The sequence below is a fragment of the Podarcis bocagei genome (assembly GCF_964188305.1).
Source record: "Podarcis bocagei genome assembly, chromosome: 3".
Classification (NCBI taxonomy): domain Eukaryota; kingdom Metazoa; phylum Chordata; class Lepidosauria; order Squamata; family Lacertidae; genus Podarcis; species Podarcis bocagei.
Genome location: NC_138127.1, coordinates 92,516,787 through 92,523,423, shown reverse-complemented (window position 1 = coordinate 92,523,423; position 6,637 = coordinate 92,516,787).

Below are 6,637 nucleotides of genomic sequence, written 5' to 3'. Positions count from 1 at the left end.
AGACTCTCGCCCACGCCGTCCGCGAGCCCAGCATGAGGCAGTTGCAGCGCCACCACGGCCGCTGAAGTGCCGCCCTTCTGTGTCCCTCCCCATCCCCTCCTCTTCCTCCTCCCTCAGGCTGCCTCCTCAGCTGCCGCCGCCGCTGCCGCCTCCTGCTTCCCCTGGCAGCGTGGAGGACGTCTCACAAGAGAGGGGCTGCTCACCTGCCCGCCACCACCCGTCTCCTCATGACGCACCCCTGAGGGGGAAAAGGGAGAGATGGAGACGCGGCAGCTCGTGCACACTCTCTCTTGTGCGGCGGAGGACCCCGAGCCGCTGCTTCCCTCCCGAGCCAGGCGAGCATGAAACCTGGGAAATTTAAAGGACATCATCAATAAGGGACAGCAGTGGGACACAGCGCTGGGATAAGGGAGTTTCCCGCCAAATAAGGGACAGTTGACAGCTATGCCACAGCTTCATTTTAATAGGACTTCGAGTAAATAAGCTGTGAAATGCAGCCTAGGGGTCTTACGTTCCATTGCACTGCAGCAAAACTGCAGAACCAATATGAATTTCCCAACATGGACACAAACAACCTTTTTATTTCCTTCTGCCGGTGTTGGGAGTTGCCCTGGCCCACAATGGTAGGGCTGCCAAGCTACATTGCTGCTGCGAGGTCAGATCAGCTTTTGCCTGTGAACAAAAAACATGGAATGAGTCATTTCATGATGAAATGACTTAGCGTTCTGTCACAGGTCCAAGTCCACTTAGCACCCCAGCCAGAATTTTGGTCCAAAAGGACTGAACTTTTAGAAAACATTTTGCATGTGTTTTAAAAGTGTTTGCTGCCAATCGTTAGAAGAGGCCAGATGCACGGTGGCCCAGCAGCGTCTCCTCCTGAACCAGAGCAGTTTACAATGCTTATCAGTGCAAACATCATATTAACCAAAGGCCTTAATTGTAAAAACAATTCAGCACTTCAGATGCAGTGGAAGGTTCCAAGGAAAGCTTTCTTTCCTCATCATTTGCATGTGACCATCAGCTTTCTGCTTTGAGTAAGAGACCGTGCTCAATGGCCTACAAGGTCTTCTGCCACTAGGATGGGGGTGAATTTCGATTCAGTTCCCATTTAAAAGTGAGCCCACATAATTTTGACTTTCTTAAACAATACAGTGGTACCTCGGGTTACATACGCTTCAGGTTACATACGTTTCAGGTTACAGACTCCGCTAACCCAGAAATAGTGCTTCAGGTTAAGAACTTTGCTTCAGGATGAGAACAGAAATCGCACGGCGGCGGCACAGAAGCAGCAGGAGGCCCCATTACCTAAAGTGGTGCTTCAGGTTAAGAACAGTTTCAGGTTAAGTACGGACCTCCGGAACGAATTAAGTACTTAACCCGAGGTACCACTGTATGGGGACCGAAACACAGCTATCCTGTGAAATTCACACTTCTCTGCATTTTACAAAGCAATTCTCCAGTCAACTAATGTGTACCAAAAATATTTAGGTATGCTGGCCTAAACACATATATTGGTGAAAAGAGCATACAAAAATGCATAATTCTAGGGAAGACAATTTTGCAAAAGCATGCATATAAGATAAAAAATGCATACATGAACATATATATCAGGAGAAATGTGTGTGTAAATGCTGGTGAATTTACAGAATGACTTTTATTTTTTAAAATTTCAAACTGGTTTGGAAATGTGGAGAACTGAAGACAAGGTTAAAAAATTAAGTGAGAGAAACTGAAATTGACAGATTCGTTCATCTCTACCTCCAGCTCTGCTATTCTTTCTCTGTGTGTGCCTTTGCTATTAGAAAATAAAATACGTGCCTGCCACAAAGGTGACCATTACACTTGTCATACTTATGCTACAAATTTATTCATTGAATCTTTCTCTTGCCCTTCATTTGATTAAAAAAAGAACCACAACTCTCCCTCTGTGTGTTTCTGTGTCTGTATAGGTTGGATTGCTCACATTCAAAAGGCTGCCACCACAAAGGACATGGGGGAAATTCAGTTCAGTTCATACTTAAAGGTTACCGTATTTTTCGCCCTATAGGACGCACCGGCCCATAGGACGCACCTAGATTTGGGGGGGGAATAAAGGATTTTTTTATTTCCCCCCCCAGGCGCGGGGCTGGGGGGGGGAGCCCAAGCTTCCCCCGACCCCAGAACAGGAGCCAGAGCGATGCCGAAGCTGCGTGCAGCTTCAGCATCGCTCTGGGAGCTCGCCGGGCTGGGGGGATAGCTTCCTGAAGCCTGGAGAGCGAGAGGGGTTGGTGCGCACCGACCCCGCTCGCTCTCCAGCCTTCAGCAAAAGCCTGCATTCACCCCATAGGATGCACACACATTTCCCCTTCATTTTTGGAGGGGGAAAAAGTACGTCCTATAGGGCGAAAAATACAGTAACTTACCCACCTTTTTTATTCCTGATACAGAGACACCCTTCAAAATGTACACTTGTGCAAATTTTGCAGTGCACTTCTACAACCAAGTAATGTGCAGAAATATGCATATACTATGGTAAAGTGTGCATTAAAGTAACGTATGGTAGTGAAACTAAAATTTAAAAACGCATTGTACAGTGGTGCCTCGCAAGACGAAATTAATTCGTTCCACGAATTTTTTCGTCTAGCGAATTTTTCGTCTTGCGAAGCACGGTTTCCCATACGAATGGATTGAAAATCAATTAATGCATTCCTATGGTCAAAAAAAGTCCAAACAAAGCCAAATTTGGTACAACAAGAGTTTATTAAGTGCTCTTTAAAGTCACACATACTGTAAAGAGCATTTCAAAATTCAAACCCAGATTTTTTTTAAAAAAAGCAGAGTGGCCCAATGGTCACAGAAAATCATAAAAATGCAGGGGGGGGAAACACAAGCTTCCAGATTCTTGCAAACCCCTCCCCAACTGTTCCCCCAGCTACCCAGCACACAGAAATTCAAATCCAGAATTTTTTAAAAAAAACAGCAGAGTGGCCCAATGGTCACAGAAAATCATAAAAATGCAGAAAAAAACACAAGCTTCCAGATTCTTGCAAACCCCTTCCCAACACGAAGTCCTTGAATTCCAAACACCCCAACCCAAAATCCAAAACCCCCCAAAAAAGTTTTAAAAGCTTAACTTACCAAATGGCTGCAAAAGAAGTTTTGGAAAAGCTTCAAAAACCACCAAAGTCTTTAAAAACCTCAAAAAAGGCTACTATGTACACTGCGTTCTATGAGTTGCTCCTCAAAGTCAAGTCGCAACTGTATTAATGGTGTTAAGAAAAAGGAAACAAACTTGCAAGACGTTTTCGTCTTGCGAAGCAAGCCCATAGGGAAATTCGTCTTGCAAAGCAGCTCAAAAACGGAAAACCCTTTCGTCTAGCAAGTTTTCCGTCTTGCGAGGCATTCGTCTTGCGGGGCACCACTGTACTAGGGGAAACTGTTTTGCAAAAACGTGCATATGAGGCAAAATTGCTGGCAAAAAAAAGTATGTATATTAAGAGAACATCTCAGTAGAATTTTCATAAGGGCTTAAAACAAAAATCACAAACGAATGTAGAAATGTGAAAGGCTGAATTTAAGACTGGAAAAATGAGACTCAGAGAAACCAAAATTGACATTCACCCATTCCTAGTCACCAACAATAAAGAAAACATAGGTAATATATAGCTCCTATATGCCACCTGGTGGATAAGGAGAAAATAACAAACTCCAATTATGATAAAGGTAAAGGACCCCGGACAGTTAAGTCCAGTTGCAGATGACTCTGGGGTTGCGGCGCTCATCTCGCTTTATTGGCTGAGGGAGCCGGCGTTTGTCTGCAAACAGTTTTTCCAGGTCATGTGGCCAGCATGACTAAGCCGCTTCTGGCGCAACAGAACACCGAAACCAGAGCAGCGCATGGAAACGCCGTTTACCTTCCTCCTGGAGTGGTACCTATTAATCTACTTGCACTTTTTGGCATGCTTTCGAACTGCTAGGTTGGCAGGAGCAGGGACCAGGCAGCGGGAGCTCACCCCATTACGGGGATTCAAACCGCTAACCTTCTGATCGGCAAACCCAAGAGGCTCAGTGGTTTGTACCACCCTGACCATTAGGTCCGGTCGTGACTGACTCTGGGGTTGCGGCACTCATCTTGCTTTATTGGTCGAGGGAGCCGGCGTACAGCTTCCGGGTCATGTGACCAGCCGCTTCTGGCGAGCCAGAGCAGCACATGGAAATGTCGTTTACCTTCCCGCCGGAGTGGTACCTATTTATCTACTTGCACTTTGACATGCTTTCGAACTGCTAGGTTGGCAGGAGCAGAGACCGAGCAATGGGATCTCACCCCGTCACGGGGATTCGAACCGCCGACCTTCTGATCGGCAAGTCCTAGGTTCTGTGGTTTAACCCACAGCACCACCCGCATCCCTGGTTTAGACCACAGCACCCTCCAATTATGATAGTTCACAGCAATTAGCAGAACCTGTCACAAAATGTCACATAGGGTGCTTCCAGGTGGTGTGTTTATTTGAGCATCCATCCTGTTTTTCTTGCAGGGACATTAAACAACACTGGCTACTTCATGAGAATTGCCTCTGATTTGTTTGTGGGGAGGTTAGACCACTTTGGGCCAAAGCAAAAGTTATTCCACGCTTTCCAGTGCATTTTCCAGTTACTTTTCTGATTGCAAAAAGTCTGATCTTTGGGGAAAGTGGGTTAGTTGTAAAACAACTCCAAGTCAGCTTTAATTTAGCAGCTTGTACTTGAATTCCACCCTTGGATATGCTCATACCAATAACTAACTTAGTTGGTCTCTAAGGTGCTACTGGAAGGAATTTTTTTAATTTTGTTTCTATCACCTAACAGTGAGGGTGAAGGAATCACCGGAAAAGTAAGGTTTGAAAGGAGGGAAGGAGAGAAAAAGAAAGGAGCAGAGTTGCATTACCCGAAGTACTCTCATAAAAATTCCAGGCATAAGAGATGGCATGGAAGAACAGGCTGGTCTATTGAGAACAAGTAAGGGAAAGGAGAGATAGCTGCCTCGCCTTCAGATAAACTTATCTAGGATTGTTGTGTCTTGAGTCTCTCGCTCAAGGCCAACTCAAGAGCTCTTGGTGCCTAAAATTATAAGATGGCGTCCCACCTTCTTTCTGGGTATGGGAAGAGTGTGGGGTGGGGGAAAGGTTATGTCCTATATTTGAAGAGTTAAGATGCTTAATCCAGACAGGAATGTATTATTACTAAAAGGTTGTTTGAATATCACAAAAGAACAGTTGGCAGCAGGTGTGTTTTTTTAACATCGAATTTTAAATGGAATGGGTAAATTCAGATTTAAAAGGGGAAGGGATATGAGCTGCCATTTTGATGCTATTGATGTTTTCTGAACGTTGCAAAAAAAATGCATGAAGAAAATCAAAACCACAAGAAATACCTGTCTGAAAGAACTCTTAGAAAAGGTTTGCTGGTGCGTGTCTGTGTGTTAAAGGCTACAGTGTATTTAGGGCAACATATGCGGGTGGCGCTGTGGGTTAAACCACGGAGCCTAGGACTGCCAATCAGAAGGTCGGCGGTTCGAATCCCTGCGACGGGGTGAGCTCCCGTTGCTTGGTCCCTGCTCCTGCCAACCTAGCAGTTCGAAAGCACATCAAAGTGCAAGTAGATAAATAAGTACTGCTCCAGCGGGAAGGTAAACGGCATTTCCGTGCACTGCTCTGGCTCGCCAGAAACGGTTTAGTCATGCTGGCCACATGACCCGGAAGCTGTACGCCGGCTCCCTCGGCCAATAAAGCGAGATGAGCGCTGCAACCCCAGAGTCGGCCACGACTGGACCTAATGGTCAGGGGTCCCTTTACCTTTACCTTAAAATATAAAAGTTATTTCAACCCTTCCTCCTCTCAAGGACCCCTTGTGGGTGACAACAGCTTAAAAGACAGCAAAAGACATACATTTGATTTTATGTTCCTTGGTTTTCTTGTTTTCACTTTATTAGTAAAAACCAGAAAATGACATGTATTTACAAGCAAAGTAGCAACCGTATAACAGGATGTTTTATTAAAGTTAATTCACACAGACTTAGCTTGTGCTGTTTAGAAACATTCAGGTTAAACTTCTCTGTTAGGAATTCAGATAGTCAAAAGGGCAATGTAACTGGTCGTGCATGGCAGGTGGTACATGAGAAAGCAAGTCTGCGAAGCATATTGTGACTATACGGTAATATATTTGTGACTACAGACATGCTGTTAAGACCATATTCATGGAAGACAATCTTACGAGTGATCGCCAAAGAAAGAATATATTTGTGACTAAGAAAAAATTGGAAATAAATGTACTGCATACATTTTAAAACTTGTAGATGCAGAACGTCCTCCGTGCTGCATATATTTGCATAATGTTCATGCACAATCCTTCAAGTGGCTTTCTGCTGAGCTTCCGGCTCACAACCTTTGCTTCAAGTCTTGAGGAAGTGATATTCTAATCTAAAGTTTTCTGCAGGTCCTTTCCTTTAACAGCCATTCCCAACTGGGATCTGGAAAGCGAATGTCTCTGAATTCAGCCGGAGGCTATATATGCACTGGAAAGATCTATGCCATCCATTGAAAGCACATCTAAGGAGCTATTTGGCCATGTCTAAAATAATTTTTAAAAGGTTGATAACGAGCCAATATTTAGAGATTTTTAG